The sequence below is a fragment of the Clupea harengus genome, chromosome 3, assembly GCF_900700415.2.
Source record: "Clupea harengus chromosome 3, Ch_v2.0.2, whole genome shotgun sequence".
Taxonomy (NCBI): Eukaryota; Metazoa; Chordata; class Actinopteri; order Clupeiformes; family Clupeidae; genus Clupea; species Clupea harengus.
In genome coordinates this window covers 29,091,719-29,112,968 of record NC_045154.1, presented here as the reverse complement: position 1 = coordinate 29,112,968, position 21,250 = coordinate 29,091,719, and the positions used below count along the sequence as shown (strand labels likewise).

Below are 21,250 nucleotides of genomic sequence, written 5' to 3'. Positions count from 1 at the left end.
ATGGCCACATTCTATAGGGAGTTCAATTAGCCTAAAAGGACGCTGACGGTTCTCGTCAATCAAGTCATTAATCACTACTAGCCCATGTGTTGCAAGGTAAAGGGCAGGTCTCTTAACAGATGGTGCCGTGCCGATCTGCAGCTGTGAGCACATGGCACACCACTTGCAAATGCAGTAAAAACACACCTTCGAAATTCATCCTGAACCCTGGGCAACAGGGTGTGAACGAACAAAAGGGAGCATCATTATCAGCGTTACAGATGATAATGTCAGATGGCAGTGAAAATGTACCATCTGACAATCAGTCACACTAAAAAAGGCCATATGAATTCATATAAACTGTGCACAGATTGACACATAAAAAATCTGAGCACTTGTTGAACTCTCAAAAGTACTGTCAATGAAGCCACTCATGCAGCATGTACCAGACAGTGAATCATTGTTAAGGGTGTGGAGCTCAAAAATACCTCAACATACAATTTTTAAAATGCACCAGAGAAATGAGGTCAACATTACAGCAGGTCGTTCAAATGAACTGTGGAGAATAGAGTTAGCTGTTAGCATCAGTTATTGCCAGGACCGACAGGACAACACTCGTATTCACCACTGGACCTCTTCTCGGTACTAGAATGACACAATGGCTTTATCTGATGAGTAACACACATGTTTATATAGACACACAGTTAAAGAATGGCAGGTCCTTCAATGAAACAGATTAGCCTACTTGCTCCTCGGGTTAGGTGTGGCTGAGCGTCTTAGCCACCAACAAAGTAAACTGTGTGTACTATAAAGTAAACACTTAAGTTATCTTTACTACAGCATTAGTGCTGGGGAAGTGTTAGTTTTAGCAGGACTGGTGACTACGCCAGCACATTCACATAAACGACTGCCATTGAGTGAGGTGTGAAGAACAGGGGGGGGAAAGAGTGGCAGGGAAAATCACCACACAGAGAACCACATGATGTCAGAAAATATGTAATCATTCCTCTACGGCAGGAAAGCTCAAAATAATATGCCGCACACTGTAAGGGCCGTGGCATTTCGAAAAAGTTTTAGCTCTGCTGCGTCTGATTAGGGAATATGACAAAGGATGTCTTGTTTTTCCTCGACTGACTACAGTGCGACAGAGCAAGCTTGTTTGGAAATGGATTTGGACATGGCATATAAAATGCCACCACACCGCGGTTGGGTTATGAACACTTAATATTTTACAGTGTGTCTGTGATTATGGGTGCCTCTCACATCTTCAAATCCAGCCCTGTTGGGTTTAATGAAAGGGCAGTTGTCGGGCTCAATTACATGTCTAGTCGTACGCCATGAGAAACTTCACACTTCCATTATTACGCAATGTGGAATTTCCAAGGCCAACCCTTTTCTCTCAAAATCCCAAATGGCCTTTTCAAGTGCGGTAACTGACCCAAAAAGCCTGCAGAGTCAGAAAGCATATCTTCTGATTGAACCTCACAGAACCTAAAATAAATGTTTGACCAAAGAAAGGCACTTTGTTTTTTTAATTCAGTAGAGGTACAATAGATACAGAAACACATTGCAGCCAAAGTGAGGAAGTTGCATCCTCTTAAAATCAGCTGTGGAAATAGTTTCACAGAGAGGATATTCTGTTTTCGCTGTAATACCCAAATGTTGAAATGTTTGCCATTTTTATTTTTACAACAGTAGTGCTGTCACTTTGTGAGACCATGCAGCAACCGAGTATCATCAAAGTGACATCATCTGGCAAAATGTTTTAAGCCCAAAATGAATTAAATCTGCCTTACAGTTTAACATGTCACCAGTGAAGGCCAGTGGAAATAGACCCGTCAACAAGCTTTAGCCCTGCATTACTATCCAGAAGGAGAGGGATCTATTTCACTCAAATATTCAAACATCACTGCATTATCCTACAGGCATCCCAGATTCATGGTGATCGGATCAGGAGCGCACTCACGTGGATCAGCAACTCGGGATGAATATTTCACATCCTCGCCCATTAAAAAGTAATGTCTGCAGATTTGCCTAATTTATCACATTTACTTTGTGGCTTTTCAGACCGCGCTTCTCTAGCTTGGAATGTTAAATGGAGGAGAAAAATATAAAATGAGCAGATCTTATATGCGAAGGGCGTAAAGTACACACTGACGGTGCTGGTCAGGGCACATGAAGCGTATGGATCATGAGGAATGTGGTGAACCCTCTTTACACACAGACAGAGGAGATCGATGTCACCTAAATGTTCATTTTAAACACAAAAACGAGCAGAAAAGAGAATGTTGTGCTATGATTGTTCTGCAGAGCCATATTAACATAAAAACATTTTCTCTCAATTCTCAGGTAGGTACTACGCGTGAGTCTGTAGTCGAAGCAAAGCAACTCAGTGGTTTGTTTTTACCCACATTCTGCTAATAAAACAACTAGAAAAGGCCACAAGGCAACCCAACATTGGTACAAGTGCATTTATGGAAGCCTCTACAAGCTGAACCATTATGTGAAGGTGATTATTCTCCAGCTGAATTGGGTCAGACTGCAAACTCAAAGCAAGTTATCTGCACAATCTGCACTCTGACTGCAGTCTTTTTTTGCCGCCTGTCTTGTTCTCGTGACACCTCCACTTGGCTCCAGAGCCGTGGAGATAACACTTCCACGGAACAACAACACTGAGCTAAAAAATGTCCAATTAATTTTACAACACCTCACAGTGAAACTCATTCTCTCTCACACATACACATACAGGCATATACAAACACACACAGACACAGACACAGACACACACACACACACACACACACAGACACACACAGACACACACACACACACACACACACACACACACAAACATTAATAAGAGAAAGAGGCTGCATGCTTCACAAAACAACTGTTTTATGAGGCTGAGTGTGTTTCTGTTCATGCCCATATGTGAATGTCATTATCCAAACTGCCTTGCAGGGTCAAAGTTCACAGTGCTCTGGAGGTCACCTAAGGCACGGAAGCTTTTTAAATCAAGGCCATCACACAAATGGAAAAATCAAGCCCTAAAGGCTCTACTTGTATTCAGCCCATCTTTTCCACTGGTGCCATGTAAACGGCATTCGAGTTTTCTATTATTATTATAGCCCATTTTCTACTATCTTTGCACAGAAACAGCATTTTTTTATATCCCACTGTTGTAAAAATGATTCATGAAAAAGCCGCTTGATTCCTGCCTGCAGTCAAACTGAGCATGAACATTCGTTTGATCTCTATGAAGCCACTTCTTTGAGCTTTTGTGTTGCAGTAGACCAAGACGTCATCATATCGATTTCAGTAGTATTTTCAGATCAAGAACACAATGGTATCCCATTCCAACAAAAAGCAGTTGCTTTTCAAGACCACACCCTCAGTACTGCTATGTTACCTCCCCTCATGGTTTAACATGTGAGAATAGGGTTGGAGACTATAGGCAATTAACAAGCTACCATTCAGACAAAAATACTTTGTGTAACCAAGACACAACTAACTGCTAGTGTGCAATTCCACAGGCCTACTTTAGTATTTTTCATTTCTACAGAAGTAGCAAAAAATAGAGGTGAGCAATAGATTCTGTGGAAAGACTGCCCGGAGCAACGGATCTCCGCGCCTGCTTTTGAAATTCAGCAGAAAGCTTATCTGCTTATTGCCATTTCTGTCTTGATTATAAAAGCTAAAAATGCGCATGTTTGAAGAGGTGATAATTACAACCCAACACAAACTGGAGAAACATCCACTCCGCAGCTTACCTTCTCTTTTCTTCCACTCTTTCCTTTCACTGCTCTTCCCTCTGTTTCCCTCACTCTCTCGCCCTCCCCCGGCCTCCACCCCCAACACACCCCCTCACCCTCCTCGCCCTTACTCGCTCTTGCACTGCCTGCATCAAAGCGTGGCGTCTGTCACCCGAAGAGAGACGCAGGCCTTGTTTTATCCTCCACATCTTCAGCCTGGGTCTTTGTGTAGCATGAAGAACAGAACAGCTTCAATGCTGTCAGTCTGTGAATCCCACTGATATTCATTAACTGCACCATCCTTGGTCTAGCTGAGGTGTATGTGCGTGTGTGTGTGTGCGTGTGTGTGTGCGTGTGTGTGTGTGTGAATGTGTGTGTGTGGGTGTGTGTGTGGGTGTGTGTGTGTATGTGTGTGTGGGTGGGTGCGTGTGTGTGTGTGTGTGCGTGTGTGCGTGTGTGCGTGTGTGGGTGCGTGTGTGTGTGTGCGTGCGTGCGTGTGTGTGCGTGTGCGTGTGTGTGTGTGTGTGCGTGTGGGTGTGTGTGCGTGCGTGCGTGCGTGTGTGTGCGTGTGCGTGGGTGTGTGTGTGTGAGTGTGTGTCTGTCTATGTGCAAACCCATGAGGACAGGTGAATAAAGAAAATCCGGCTAAGTGCGGCTCATTAGCATAACGGCTGGGCTAATGAGCCGCCATCAGACAAGCACAATTAGAAAGGATCAAAACAAAAGGGAAGAAAGCAGTAGTCTCACAATGCCCGACTGCTACGCCTTTATACATCATTACCAGTTGAGCATTTATATCAACCCCAGGCTCCATTCCATCCACACACACACATTATTAAGCCATTATGTTTTGAAGAAGAATGCCCTAACACAATGTACAAATGAGTCAATCAAAGCCACATTATCAGCTAAAACATAGGCATATTGCATCAGAATGCATTCATCACAGTGCAATAGCCGTATTTCAAGGTAAATGCCTCCCGCGTATCTGTAACGTAGGGCCACATTTGATCTCCTTAAAAAGTGGTTCAACAGTTGAATTCGGCACCAACATGTGCTGCCCGTGGAAAAAATGACTCCACTACTACTGGGAGTCCCCCCTCACTGAGTCACTGAGAGAAGTACAGGCTAATAGAGCGAGTGAGAATGACAGAGCAAGTGAAACTCGAGCTCGCGTCCATCGCTGCTCACTTTTCCGGGAACAGCCAGCCCTGGGACGGACTAATGGTCTCACAGGAGCCCCCCTCAGACAGAGCACATTAGGGGGCTCATGTAGGAGCAAGGCAGCCATGAGACTACATAGAGAGAGAGACCTAGAGCAATGGTTGCATTCTCTGTGATAATATTCACTTACACCAACCACTGACAGCTCTGTTGATGCATTTAATGCTCCCATCGGAGGACTCGGTACAAGAAAAGCTACTTGAGATAGACATGGTGGTCTAAAACTAAAGCAAATGTAAATGTGTTGTGTACAGTGCGTGCAAAAACGATGTTTCTACTAACACCAGGGCCCACCAAGAAGAGAGAGACCCAAAGTACTCACTCTGTGTCAAGTCAGACAGAAACATTTCTCTGAATGCCTCTAGTGGGAGGAGTATTGGCTTGGTTAGCATCCGTGGATATGAGTTCACAGTTGGCGTTGGCCATTCCTAATGGCAATAGTTTTTCTATCCTAATAAAACAATTGGAGCCAGATGAGTTGCAGAGGAGTGCACCTGCATACCAAGTATCCGTGGGGCACAGGGGATCATGCTGAAATGGACCACTGAGTCATCAACGGGGAGCCAAGCGGCATCAGTATGAATCAATATTCCCCCATGGCTTAGCATAAGAATGAGGTGATGGGAGGAGGAAATGCAGCCCCTCTGGGTGTTTGCAGTCCACTGCCAAATGTCTATTTCAAGCGATGCCGCAACAGAAATTAGCCCACTGGACTGCAATTTCAACTGTTCGAACTGTGGAAGAGACCTGGTGCCCTGATCCAATCTATCCAGTGGCTTGCCGTAGCCGCTGACACAGTGCAAAAAAAAGGGAGTCATTTATTTGAGGGACGTGTGTTGAACAGAAATGTGCAATGGTGAAACTTTCCTTCCAGTGCTATTCAAGAGAGCGTTCCCTTTAGGTGGATGGATGCATTTAATTACATTTTTTCCACAGCATGGTTCTCTCACTACCAGCTGGGCAAGCTTATTACTAAGGCTATTAAAACTGTGTAAGGATGAGTGTCGACGAGGATCGTTTTGGGATTAAAATACAATTTTTTGCAGTTCAATCCCAAAGCAGTGTGAAGACAGAGTTATGCAACTTCTACCATAAATCAACACGGAGAGAATAACGAGGCAGACTTTACTTACCAATAGAGAAACAACAGGATGTCAGGGTCAGCCCGAAATACCTGGAAATAAGAATACAAAGCACCATAAGAAAATAGAGTGTGGTTTTCAGTGTTTTTTTTTCTAAAGGTTGAGCTTCCTCTTATTATTTTCATTTTTGACAGGGCATGGCCTCCTTTACAGACGCACACACTGGATTAACAATTAAGCTTAACAGTTTTCTGGGAGAACCATGTAAATCATTTGAAGTGTTTTTTTCATTGGAATGAGCTGAATGAGAAACAGAACTGGAGCAAGAACACATTCTGCATGACTTTGAAACAGAGTAGGCTCCTTATGCGAAAACCATCATATTAAACACCATTCAGGATTATTTACCCTGTCCATGTAGGACATCCATCGGGAAGCATTTCAAGTGTCAGCTAGCTGAAACGTCTCACGGCATTATATACTCAATATTTTTCATCCCTGACAAAACACAAAACAAACAACAACAAAAAAACTACCATGCTATTAAACGTGACTGGACAGATTGCTTTGTTGTCGCATTTGTATTCCTTACTCTAGACGAGTTGAATTGAATTGAATTGAATTGAATTGAATTGAATTGAATTGAATTGAATTGAATTGAATTGTGGAGTGGATATTTTCATATTATTCTTCATTTACATCAATCACCTCATCTGTGCAGTTTGTTTAACTTACACTCTCAACATACCAAACATGGTTCATCTTCCCCAATATACAACAACTCGACTTCATTACAAGCGTTTGAGAGAATGCCAATGAATGTAAATTTATTTTCAGCTACTTGTATTCTTTTAACACGCTGCTACTCTTGAGGCTCTTCCCAACATGGGCTGACAATAACCCAGGACGGGAGGAGGCCTCAGCGCGGAGGGAATCGCCCCTTGCAGGAAATGAAGCGTACTGCTCTGCGCTTTTCGCTCGTCAAATTCCCTTGTGCCGCGACAGCATGGAGACAGCCCAGGAGAGGAACACCATTGTCTTTGGTAATGACATTTTGCCAATCTTGTCCCATTCTTCCATTATTGGGATGCACCATCTGTTTCCTCTCAGTCTCGGAGGGGCAGTGTGAGAGCATCTGCCCACTCCATTCGGACATCCTTTTTTTGGGGGGGGGCGGAGGAAAGGCTTGGCTTTCGGCAGAGACAGACGATAGATGCATTGCTATGGCAGAGTCCTCACAAACTTGAGGGTTGCATCTCATTACTCCTGCACTTACGGAGTTCCAGTGATGAGCTTTCCTGAGATAATCTCACTCGTTTGGAGTGTCTTCTTCACTGTGTGTGGGCACCAAAGGCGCCGCTTCAGTGGAGAGGCCGCAGGCTTGATTCTGCTTCTGAATACAAAGTGAGCAGGTTTCCGGGGGGGAGCCAGGAACCTGCCCCCATGCTAGACTCAATCTGAGCCAGGAAACATGCACTAATAATTCTAAAGCAATGCACCACAAAATAGCCACTTCTCATATTAATGAAGAGAAAAGGAGGTAACCTTAATCTTGTTTCTCACTCACATCATGTCTGTGTGAACCATGTATGTGAATGTGTGTGTGTGTGTGTGTGTCTGTGTGTGTTACTTGGAGAGTGCACAGAAATACATAACTATTCACAGAATACATCTCAACCCACTACAGCGGTTTGGCAAAATCTTCAATTGTTCTCATCTTCCGACTAATTCCTTTTGAATGACTAGCGAGAGAGAACACAATCACATCAGCTGCCTGTGTGAATGCAAAGAGAGGAATCCTCTGAGCCCCTCGAGCTGTCTCTAGAGTTCAGGTGTTTGGGATTACAGAGCGAGGAAGTGGCACTGGCACGTGAGAGTTACATAACGGCCTGCGCCTCTTCACAATACACTCCTCTGGCATTCCTTTTGAGATCCTGCTTTTTCTGTCTTCCCCTCTTCCTCCCCTTCTCCCCCCCCTCCTCTCTTCCTCCCCTTCTCCCCCCTCCTCTCTTCCTCCCCTTCTTCTCCCTCCTCTCTTCCTCCACTCCCCCCTCATCTGCGGAGCAGAGGCGGAGATTGCAGAATCAAGTTATTAGCATGCAAGCATGGCTGGAAGGTGGAAACATGTCGACTGATGGTGTGAGGCAGGTACTTTTCACTGCGGAGGAGCAGGGAATGTTCCGCTTTATTAATGCAGCTCAGCCGTTTCCTCCATTACTTGGTCATCTGAGCTGCATGAGGATTAGGAGATGAAAGGGCTAGCTGGCCAATAAATGATTCCAGGCAATTGAATAGTATTAAAAATTGAAATAGGTGTGTGTGTGTGTGTGTGTGTGTGTTGGGTGGAGGGGTGGTGGGTATGAATGGCACTCGTATATCAAAGGTGAGGAATTAATTTACACGCCAGCAAGTCACAGTCCAGTGGGAAAACCTGATTCGACATAGCACAGTAAAGTAAAGGTCTAGCCGCACCGATGGCATATGAACAGCGATGAGAGGAATATAGGCACAACCATTTTTCCTCTTCACAGTCCCTTATTCCACTAGTGCTAATCCAATCATGAAACCGTAATAGACGCAAACAGGATTCTCTACATTACCCAACTTCATGCTAGTGATAAAACTTGTTAATCCTGAATTACTTTATGGTTTGGTCAGTTTGATTCACAGGCAGGTCAGTTTCTCTTTTTCTAAAGACAGTACTTTTCAATCAGTTGACATCACTAAAAGAAAAGTCCTGTACACCGACGTCATGATGAAGAGATGCTACCAAATCTGCCCTGGCTCTGTGGATTTCATGAACATGGTTGCACCGCCACTCACCAAATGTGTTGCTAGGTAACCCCCTTACACTGCCTGGTGTACATGGGAAGATGTGTGGCTGGGGGGGGGGGGGGGGGGTGAAGCGATGTACAAATCAACAGAAACTAAAGAAATGAACTTGTTTTACCTGAGGGTTTACAAACCATGAAAGAATATTTCAAACAAAGTGCTTTCCAAAAAGGCAGTGGCTACCTAGCACAGATCACCTTTCATATTTCCTTATGTTCTATGTGGAGGCATCTAGCTGGTAAAAATCAAACGGGTACATTTGAATTTCAAAAGTCTCCTGGAAAGCCTCATCGATTTCTCCTTGTGTTTCTAGAAAAACAGAGTGCTGGCAGTGAAAGGCCATATAGGTTATTTATACGATATGTGCATACGCATTTGTTTTATGATACATGAAAGGATAGCCACCATATTCCAGTTTCATGTTTGAAGTCTGATGAATGTAACATTGGCAGAATGAGGGTAGGCATTTTAAGCCCTGGTCCTCAGTATACGGTATGTTTGTTGTTGGGGTGGTGAGCAGGGAGGAGGGTAGGGGGAGACACAGCTGCAATAACAGGAGCTGGGACTGGGCTGTGTTCGGTGGGGCAAGCAGGCCAGTATTGAGTATGTGTGGTGTGGTGTGGGGTGGCAATGTCACGGACACACACGGGCACATCAAAGTCAGGGATGAGGGGATTACGCTGGAAGCCACGCGCCTCCTGACAAGAGGCGCACTGGAACAAGGGACTCTGCCCCTCACCTAGTGAAAAGAACACTAGCAGGCAGGGCAAATATTTTTACAGTTGATAGGCTAAATGAGATTGCGACTCAGGGATTAGACTTTGCTAGGTCTGTGTGCCTCATAGGGGATGGGTTTGGAGCCATGTTTCCAGGAAGCATCATCTGTGAAATAGGAGATTCTCCACTCAGGTTCATTGCATCCTCCTCTACGGTCTCACCTCCACCCTCCCACATTCCCGGCTCCTTCACACCCCAGTCAACAATCGCAAGCGCTGAGCATTAAGGCATAAGGGCTCCGGCTTGTCGATAAGTTCCTGAAGACACAAATGTGGTCATAATGGCGCACGGGCAATCAAAACAACGCAGGATGAAACTGACAGGATGATAAATGGCCGGGAGAGTTACATCAGAGTGCCTCCCAGGCCTCGCAAATCATTCCCCGGCTCCGGACGACATCGATCATGCAACAGTGGGCATGGAAGTAAACATCGACATGAAGACAGAGCAGCAGCAGTCTGCTCTCATGCTCTTCAAAACGCTAACAAGGCACTTGACTCATTCACGTCCATGCTAGCAGTTAGACAGAGGGTCTGTGCCTGGCTTGTGAGTGAGAGAAAATATGAGCCATTAAAGTCAACAAGGCAGCGTCTGAATGTAAAATGAACACATATGGCATGAATCACATAGATTTCAGAGGCCTTCTCCTTTCAGAGTGATTTTCCTGACCTGAAAACAAAATCATAAACATTTCATTAACTTAATAAGAGCTTTGTGAGATGAGATGTATGCGCTTGGAGAAAAGGACCTGACGAAGCAGGGCATTGTAAGTTCCATCTGGTAGTGGGAAACGAGTGTGCAACCAGGACCGAGTTTTGCGCAGACCCCCAGCTCTGCATCAAGCAAGGCGCCGTAAGAATGAGAGCCATCTGAATTTAGATCATTGCCCTGGCAGTGATAGATTTGGCACAGATGATGTTGTGAAACCGAGAGAGAGAAAGATGAGCAGATATATAGAGAGCTCTACTGGGACAAGGTGACGAGATATTCCCTTACTGTCGCCAACCAAAAAGGGGTATATTATGGAGGGAGTGCTTCAGAAGAGAGAATTATGTGCTGTTCTTTCGCAATTTGCAGCATACGAAATATTGCTCCCTAATTTTTCCTCCCTCTGTTGATCCCTCAGGGCACAATTTAAGAGGAGCTACCAGCATGAGAGCCAAGATTTGAGGAGACAGCAGGTGACCACAGAGGCAGACCAGCCGACAGACAGACAGACAGACAGACAGACAGACAGACAGACAGACAGACAGACAGACAGACAGACAGACAGACAGACGGAGCTCCAGTTTGGGTGAGGGAGGGAGTGGAGGAGACGCAGTGCCTTCAGTGCCAGACAATCTCCTCACAGCCAGAGGGCTCTCTGCAGAACCCGATGACCCTCCACTCCCAGCCATGAAATCCCTTTCCCCTCGGTCCAGCTTCAAAGAGGGGGGGAGTGCACAGCAGAAACTCAAGCCTGTTTGAAAAGGAGGCACGGCACTGCTTGATGACTTCTAAAACAATAGCCTGGCAGACAATGGGCCGCAGATCAAGTTGAAAGTGAACGGGCCATGACCAACTAAATCAAAAACATGTTGAAATGTGGGTGAGGAAACTCAATGCGCCCTGAGATTCAAAGACTTCATCCCCTATCATGCTCTGCTCTCGAAACAATCCTGCAAATGTCTAAAAGCAAACTAAAAGAGCGAAAATATTTAGACTAGCATTTAAAAGCTGTTCTCATTTTCATGTGTTTGTTATCCAATTTGAAGCATGTGGTATGGAAATAAATCAGACCAAACTTCCTCATAAAACATGGATATCTATCACTTCAAGTGAATTAAGGTTTTTGGGTTCCTCAAGAATGATGAGAGTATTTTCTTACACACTGTGCCAAGTGAATGACTAATTAATCTAATCAGCGTGTCATTAGACCCTGCTACGGAAAAGAAAAGGGCCTTATTAAATTAACATACACTTTATTTGGAAATGCCCTGAGTGGAATTTGGAGAGCAGATATTGCAATAACAAGGAGAAACCTTTTACTCAGACAGCCGTTTAGGAGACTGGCCCTGGTCCTAATGGATTGAAATTTATAGCTGCTCCACTGCATATACTATACTCACCGCTGAAAACATGTGCACATACGGGCCTCTTCTCAAAACACGGTGTGCAGCGGCAGTTTTTTTTATAACTTGTTGAACTACAACCTACAGCAACGATGTGAGGAAATGTGGACTTCTATGAAATGTGATGGACAGCCTGTAAAGCTGTGCCACAGGAGGAAAGCCTAGTTTTTTTTTTTTTCGGCCTCGAGCCATCCACGCTCCATGAAATTGATAGCCTTCTATCGGACAGGAAATGTGCTAAAACAAACAGCACAGCAGATCAATTCTGCATCCTTCTTGCTGAATAAAACGGCTTGTTTTTTTTTTTTACCATAAAAGCATATCATACTTTCCAACTGTTTCCTCTGTGATGTCATGTTGGTGGAGGCTGACATGATGTATGGTCGCGGCCGAGCGGCATGTGAAGAGTCAGGAAAGGCAGCACGTCTCGTCACTCTCCACCTCTTCCTGTGGGCCGGGGGAGGACAGATGACCTGTTCTCATGCTATGGCACATTCTTTCCATATCTCAGGCCAAACAGGCAAGTGATAACTATAGCCCCTATAGGCTCCCGTCAGTATGGAATTTGAGGGGCGACTGCCTTCCACCCGTTCCCATTCATGGAACGCTGCTCCCGCTTGAGCTGACGGGGGGGGGAGAAGGGCCGGACGCTGGACAGGTCATGTTGTCCCAGCCGTTCATCACCCAGCATCAGTCCCCCCCCCCCCCTCAACTCCACAAGTAGACCAGAGTACTCGCTACTACTACGCTTTCATGGTGCTCTCTATTTCTAGGCTCTGCTATCACTGAAGGAGCAGAGCAGAACTGTGCAGTAGCTTTACCCACAGTCAGCACAGCAGCACCCATTCCTCTGGAAGTACAGTATATCTTATCAATAACTCACTGGAATACTGATGATATAGCAACACTGTAAAAAGAGTGGCTTTCCGAGTCACAGAGTAAAAACCAGGGGCTGGTGATTTTGGTGGCAAGCAGCTGAGAGATCAGTGCAGCGTGGAGGGCGGGCCAGGGAGTCGACGCTGGAGGCGTGAGGGGGTTGGGCCGCTGAACCTGAGCAGGTGCAGGAGCTCCTGTCAGTCACCGGGGGGCCACTCACTGACTAATGGCCAGAGAATACGCAGCACACAATCACCGAGCCACATCTGATATTGATATTTCAGGGTCCTGGTGTTGTGCAGCCTTAAACTATGCCACACGGCAGTCACCATTAGTCATTCTCTGGCGCTGATGAGAAATCAAGCAGCTGCTCTTTGCAAAGGCCTCTCAGGAAAGCAAGAGCAAGCAGAGGGGTGGGTGGGTGGATGGGGCACTGAGGCATATCTGCAGCACCTCAGCTCACTATTGATTGGCAGCTACTTTCTCTGAAAAGACATCTATGTCATCCCGGACATGGAGATTGCTGAAGTCTGTCTTTTTACGAACACACAACTCCTAAGAGACTACAGAAAGTGCATTTAGTATGGGGGTTATTGATCCTTTCTTATCAGTGGAATCCTTCTGGGGGCTACAGTCGACGCTGTGGCAGAATGAACCACAGTCATCGGAAGTGAAGTGTAGAGGTCCTTCAAAGTGACTCTGAGTGGTTGGGCAGCAGGGAATCAGCATTTTGATTTGGACATTGAGATTAAAGATGTTTCTTAAGCCTTGACTTGCAAAATGCCATGTTCACTTCAAAACTGACTAACCTCGGAGTTGCTCTGAGTACAGTGAGGAAGGCTGAAGCAAATCCTCCGCATCAAGTGTTGTTGCTTTGAGTGGTAACTGAGGAGGGAACACATAACTATGTAAGATTGACACGAAAACATGGCCTGACTAGGACGCAGAACCCGTGCACTGACCCATAAAATGTAACTATGGCAAACACTTTGTAATCCAATGAAATTTAAAGTAGTGGACACAGTGATGTATCCCAGGAAACAAAAATATGAATTCCACTATGGGCAGCAACAGAAAAGTCTCTCTTCCTTAAACCAGACTCAAAACTTCAGCCATTCAACTGAACTTTTTGACAGATGTTACACATTTTCATAGCCAAACTGCTTTGTCAGACATCACAACATCCCTGTAGTTCATTATAGCTGGCTTCAATTCAGTTGTACAGCCCATCTAGAATAAATAGGCAGTTACTTGGAATGGCTTTGTTGGATCTGCAGACCCCACTCAGCATTCACTTTCAGCCAATCAGAATTTTGGAGCAGTTATGCCACAAACAAAATGTCCCCCAGCAGCACCACAACGCCCTGATGCTTGGAATGGGGACAGGACATCCAGAGAGAATGTGTGATTGTGAGAGGCATCCAGCTCGTCAGAGGCCAACCACATTCAAGGCAATTTCAATTAGTCTGAAGGTACTCAAACTCGGTCCGAGACAAATGCAGGATTCTGTTCTAGTGCTAATGCAATCATGCTGATCTAATGAGAGGGACAGGCGTAGAAACCAAAGCACAAGGTAGGTTAGATCAGTATAATCTCTGTCAGCACTATAATGCTGCAGTTTCTGAGCCTTTAAGCCTCTCGTCACGTTCCAGTCGCAGATGAAGCCTGAAGAATCACAAATTTCTTTTTATTTACATAAACAGGCATAAATTCAATAAAGAATGTCAACAAAGAAAATACTTTAATGTTTAGAAAAGAAGATGGCAAAATGGGCTGATAACTTGAAGTACTTTCATTCAATTAAACACAGGATAAAATTCACTGAATGCAATGCAAATCCCCGACTGTACCACTCACAACAGCATGTTATTCATGATCAGAAAAGATCTCTCCATTGACAGGGGACTCTTAGCTGCTTCCTCCCATGAACTAGAAAGGCATGTCTGGGCAAGTATTTGACCACTTACTTCCTATCGTGGGAGGCCACGGGTAAGCCCTCCTCATTTCCGCTGGATCAAAGTCCTCCCAGTCAAGTTTGGCCGGGCTGTTTTGGAACGTGACGTGTATTTATTTGTTTCCTAAAAGGGGTTCCCAGGGTGCTGAGAGTTCCCACATGTTATTCCCAGACTCTCAGTAATACAGAAAGGAAAAGATTGGAAGAGCAGAACTCTATTCCCACACATCCTTAAGGCCAACGCCCACTGGTGGCGACGTTCGCCGGCATGTCAAGGAATGCCCCTAATGTTCTGAAACATCCATTAACAGTGTAACTGTCAAAACGGCATTATTTAGTGATCGTTTAAGACGTAAAATGACAGAGACACAGCGTTTCAGTGTAATTTGGGAGTACGCTCGAGAAGAGATGTGCTTTCATTTTGGGTGGAGTGACATTCTTGCCTTGGTAATAATGTCCACTTGCACTGCATGCATCACGCTCTAGGGGTTGGATGACAGTTTCTTTAGTGCATCACCTGCTGGCTGGCTGATTCAGATGGATGTATGGCCACGGCTCGCCAAGACCCCGGGGTCAGAGGAGTCTCTGCAGGGAGCCATCATGAGGAGACGGGGCAGGTACACTGGAGGCCCTGTGGCCGGCCTGTGGGTTCTGGAGAGTGTTGGCACCCGCTGCCAGATTCCTGCTCAGGCCAAGCCTTGGCCCAGGACCTGCTTGCTCAGTGCAGAGCGAGAAGGAGTAGGAAGCTGGCCTCCAGAGAGCAGGCTGCTCAAACATGTTAAACAAACAGAACCACAACCTGTGTGGTCGGAGGCTTGATGGCGCACGCCTCACACTCAAACTGAGGAAGGTCCGATACCCTTACCCTTACTCTTACCCTGTGCTGTTAGTTTTGCTTCGGCCTGATAAAAAAGTTCGCCACTCGGCACAAAACCTATGACAACTCAACCACACATCCTTATCCTCTTAGATAACCAAAAAAGAACCACTTCACTTAAAGACCACTTCACTTCAGAATTATACCGCATTTCGATGTGTTCGCCTTTTCTAAAGAACCCACGAAAATGGGTAAAAAGTACATCACACATGGAAGTCCAGAGGAAGGAAGGATATTCTCAACGATTGATTAGTGAGAAGTTAAAGTGTACTGAGACTGCCATTCACAATGCAGTCATACAATTTCAGAATTGCTTCCACGAGTGACGCTTTTTTACCCATTTTCATGGGTTTTTAGAAAAGGCGAAACTCAACAAAATGGGGCATAATGACATGGTCACTGCATGATGGTCAACTGAAAAGGGACTACAATAGGCTGACGTAAAGATGACAACCTCAAGCAATCAATTTGAGTTCTAATGCAATCACTGCGTTCAGAAGAAAGAAAGTCTGTTTTACTCAAGAGTGGTTGTCAACTTTTGGCCAGAACTGAACATATCATAAACATCATGAGTGAGAGTGAGACTGTTCCCATCACTGAGGGGTCAACTGGGCCTTCCACATCAACAAATCTGGTGAATTCTTTATTTTCTTTCTTTCATTAAAACTGATGACTCACCAGGAAAGAGGCTAAACGCTGGCCATGACCTCAATTTGTCTCCTCAAACAGGCGTGGCATCCTGATTTCACCCACATCTGAGCAGTTTGCAGGGGAGAGAGAGAGACACACAATGCTATATAAGGCTTGGTGCACTATGGCTGTGGCACTTTACAGTAAGTGCAGTGCGCCTTGCCCCGGTAAGGTGCGGGGGAGCGGCCTCGAGCCGCAGACTTGTTTACACAGCATCTTCTCCTGATTTTTTTCCTTTTTAAGAGGTCCTGCTACCAAGCACGTCTCAGCCACTGTAGTCCTATCTCAAACACTAATATTTACAAGGCCATTGCGGTCTGAGACAGGAAGTGAGCTGAGGTCTGTGCTGAGGGCGCAGTGGCTCCACCCACACCATGGGGTCACGTCCAGGGCGGAGAGGCTGCAGCCCTCAGGCCAGGATGTCCTGCTCACCAGGTGAAGGCAGCGCAGTTGGAAATTCTATTTGTAGTATGAGTGTCGTGTGTGTGTGTGTGTGTGTGTGTGCGTGCAAGCTCAAGAGACCATGTGCAGAGACAGCCATAAATCTCTCCCTTTGCTAAACAGTTACTCTCTCTCTCTCTCTCTCGCTCTCACTCTCTATCTCTCTCTCTCTCTCTCTCTCGCTCTCACTCTCTATCTCTCTCTCTTCCTCCCCTCTCTCATGCTTTCTCTTTCCCTGCTTTAGCTTACTGGTGCTAGTCACAAATTCCTCTTGCTTCCCTTCCCTCGTTACCTCAACGTTCATCATAGTTCTTGCTTCTCATTTGGAGCTCTCGTCAGGCTCCCCCGTTTCAGTGGAGCAGCAGCGACACAAGGGCACAGAGGAAATCTGAGACGCAGGAGAACCAAAAAAACCAAAACAAAACGAAAAACTCTCAGGACTGGCTGATTAGTCAACCGTTAAGAGGGGAAAGACAAATAAACGCCAGGCCTTCTCTCCCCTGGGTATCTTTTACTTTTCCCTTTTCGAAATTACTGCTTCCTCTGTGCCTAATTCACTAGGCCTTTCTTTAGTGTGTGGGAAGAGAAAATAACGTCCATATGTACGTCCACTAGTGTCAAACAAGTGTGGGTGTTGTGTTGCCAACCATGTCAAATAGAAAACAGATATCAAGGAGTGATATACTGTGAGACCCCATTGCAAGCCTCACAGCATACAATATTTTCATTTTTTTAGGTATTCAGGTATGAAAGCTAGATATGTGCTTATGTAGGAATGCTTTGATCATCTTCTTAATATGGAAAGAGTCTGCCCCATTGGGCTTGAAATAGCCCCCAGATCAACACGAGCAGAGATGTAGCCTAGCCATGTAATTATCACAAGCCTAGATCAAACGCATCCTCGGCTCTGGAAACTCAGGTTAGTGTGGGTAGGTTGAGGAAACACGATTCTGACAGTTGTGAGCGCACAGCTATCTATTCCGTGCGGCATCCCACTCCTCTCCCCAGACACACTCAGGCTTTGATTGATCTCCCACAGGAGCACACCTCTGAAAATGTCTTATTTAACCCACAGTCCACCGCGGGGGGGAAAAACACGTGATTGAATAGCCTAAATAAATATTTCTGTCCTTAACAACAATCCAAACGATCAAAAAAAGAAACAGACTAGCACGACTTTCATATTTGGTGCAGAGACACCAAATTATTCTTCTGTCTGTTTTGCTCTTCGTGTCTACTGTCTACGGTCAGACTTGAAATTTGTTCATTCAGAATGCACTACAATTTTCAGAGAAGCATTAACACTTCTCATCAGCAGGGGCGGAAATCCTGCAATCCCCCATCCAGGGTAAAATATGAATAGTCCCCCCCCAGAATATATCACTGTAAACAGTGTAATTTCAATAATATTAATACAGCGTAGCAATATTAATAATGAAAAATAAACGCTTTTGTGCTAACAAGAGAAGAATCACAATGTGGATCGTAGGGTAGTGAGAGAAGTGCAGAGACGGATTATTAGTGTTGTCGGTCGCTGACTTCCAGTAAGTAGGGTACTTTCAAAAGGATAACTTAGGATATTTCAGCACGTCTACCACTTGGTTTAAAATCGTAACCAAAGTACATTTCGTTCACTGCATGTTTGGTCAGCTAGCTAGCGGTTAGCTGATGTTTATGTAATCTTTTACTGTTCAGATTGTAAGCATGGTCAAATGATTTTAAAGGGTAGGCATATTCTTTGAGATTCTTCATCGCCCAAGGTCTTTTCTGCCTGGCTTCAGAAGAAACTCCTTGTTACATAGTTATCATAACAGTCAGTGGGGAGTGTCTCCCAATGCTTGAAAAGTGTGCATTTTAATAATGTTCTAATCTTTTCTGAGGTAAATGCCGCCTGGAATACATTTTTATGTGTTCTCCCATTCATATATATTTCCTCACTGGCAGCAGATGCTACTTTTTATGTCCCCCTCAGAAATATCTCTTGAAAAACGCTATCGTGTTATCGTCCCCCAAAAAATGATTTGAGATTTCTGCCCAAGCTCCTCGTCTTTTCTCTGAATGACCCAAGTTATCCCCTTGGTGTCCAGCTGAGGGTTGGCTGGGCACGCTCAAGTGCCATACACTGAAACTGAATGGCACCAGCTATGAGAACACACACACACACACACACAAACACACACACAAACACACACACACACACACACACACACACACACACACACACACACACACACACACACACACACACACACACACACACACACAGCGGAAGTCATTCTCAGTGCACAAACATTCCATTTCCTCATACAAGGGTCTAATGCTCCCAGTGCCCTTGCAAAAGGCTCCTAAAATGTGATCGGGGAGATTTTGCTGTTGTGCAGTGCAGACATGTCCTTGGGCCAAGCTCAATCCCCATGGTTCCACGCAGGCAGCCGCCTGCCATTCTCTCGGTGACCTTTATTAACTCTCAAAACTTGTTCGAGCAAAACTCCCCATTTAAGTATGTTTAGACCACAGACTCCTAGGTCCACAGAAGGCACCACAATGGGCTTCATCAAATGGTATTTACTAAGTAATCATTAATGATTTCACAATGCAGTTTTAACTAAGGAAAAATACTGGAGAAGCCAAGGTCAAGAGCATTCAGACAAAAATGACCTGGTAAGAAGCCAAAAGGCTCAACCCAGCGACAAGCAGGCCCAAACTCTGGCCAATCAAAACAGACCTCCTAATTCCGTTTCCATAACAGAGTGTGGAGCACACACAGTCGTCGTGGCGATTAGAGTGATTAACTGAGCCCGAAGCCCCGTTTGATTGGGAATCAGCGGTGTGATAAAGAGAACCAGAGAGAGCGGAGGACAGGAGGAGGAGTGCTGAGGATGTGACACGCGGCCAAGCCGCGCATTCATCATGATGTCACCATTTTTCCCGTCCGAGCCAGGGCGAGAGAAAAAAAACAGCTCAGCCCAATCCAAGCACTGGGGGCTTACATCACATTCAAACGAGATCACCTACTATATTTAACACATGAAGCTCCCACCGGGTTCACAGTGGAGTCCAGACTGCCCCCTCGCCCCCCCACCCAACCCTCCACTCTGCTCTGCTCTGCTCTGCCCTGGACATGTGCACTCAGTCAGTCCACAGTGGAGAGTAATGGGTACAGACTGCTCAAGGGACAAAAGGCATCTCTAAACTGTCGCGGTGAGGGCAGTCAGCCATGGAAATCTACTGTGGACGGGGCGCAGTGTTTATGGCTGGCAGTAATTACAGTTTGGTGGAGTCCCCAGCTTCGAAATTGAGCAGTACAATACACACCACTGGTTTAGCTGGCAGCCCAGAAGAACCATTAAATCTGTCGGCAGTTCAAAGGAAGGAGATAAAGCGCTGGATGCAAACTTCATGGGAGAGGACCTCCCAAACCCTGCCGCTATCCGGCGCTTAGGAGTGCTTCAGTGTGACCGCCATGTTGCAGGATAATTGCATGTCTGAGGCTCCCACCAATGGTATAGTGCTGTTTTGATGGAGTGCAAATGTAGGTTATTACCTTATTATGCGTATGACTTATCCTGAGCTCCTGGGACCAAGCCACTAAGACATTAATGTGTACGACAACTAATCATGACTTCCTGAGCAGAACCGTCACTGTATACATTAACAGACTATTGCTGGGCAAAGGTTTTCAAGGCTGAGGAATTACAAAATCCACAATCCACACTCATGAAATGAATGCAGTTACTAATTCAAATATATTCAATGCAACTCTCTTCTGTTGCTATTACTCTTACTTACAAATTCACTTTCTAAATAAACTGAAGTTTCATCACTTCAACCCATGGATTCCAAGTCCATTGGTAATAGGGACTTACTTGAAACAAGTTAATTAATACTCCTCAATCAACTGCAACTTGCCTTAGAGGAAATGTACCCCTAAAAGTAAAAACACATTTTACCATCTTGTCATCTCACTTCAGCAAAAATACTGCTGTAAAATGCTGTCAAAAAGTCCTCAAGCTATATGGGTGTTTCATACGTAATATACTGTATAGTGCACATTACTAACAAGCTTTGATGAGTTTGTGCCTTCATCAACACACACACACACACACACACACACACACACAGACCCACAAAGGCTGTAATCAGCAAAACAAAGACTGGCTTCTCCTGGGCCAACTGTTTTGGCAAGCCCATCCCAGTGACATCACCGTGCTTATTTTCCCGGCATGACACCATGTTCTGATTCCGTTCCCATACGGCGCTCGAGCATATGGCGGTGCCGAAGAAGGGGCGCCGTCACGTTTCAGGTAAACGAGATGCAAACGGCAGGTGGGGCTGCCGCGCCAGACCGGCTCCTGTACTAACCGGCTCCAGCCGCTAGCGATGTCCGTACGCATACCAGAGCCCCGGCGCCCAACACGAGGGCCCGAGGGGAGACAGAGCCTCCATCTGACCTGTCAGCAGGAGGTGTGGGCCCGCCAGATTTGGTTGTCAGAGGCTGAGCTTTTTCGCAGGGCAAACAAGGAAATCTGAGCCCCAGCTTGGGCCGTCTGGCCTTCTTATGAGTCTGGCTTTCGAGTGAGAGACAGGGACCTCAAGAGGTCGTTTTGCAGTTACAAGAGAAGAGGATAAAAAAAAAAACAGCAACTTTCTGAACA

At 45.5% G+C, this 21,250-nt stretch overlaps 1 protein-coding gene across 1 annotated transcript in view; it reads right to left on the bottom strand.

The window, feature by feature from the left end:
- The window catches only part of peak1 (pseudopodium-enriched atypical kinase 1), a 96,364-nt gene that overhangs the window by 63,899 nt on the left and 11,215 nt on the right, over window positions 1–21,250 (bottom strand). The window contains exon 2 of the mRNA XM_042707434.1: window positions 6,089–6,129. The gene's annotated coding sequence lies outside the window, so the exon portion shown is untranslated. The remainder of the gene's footprint in view (window positions 1–6,088; window positions 6,130–21,250) is intronic.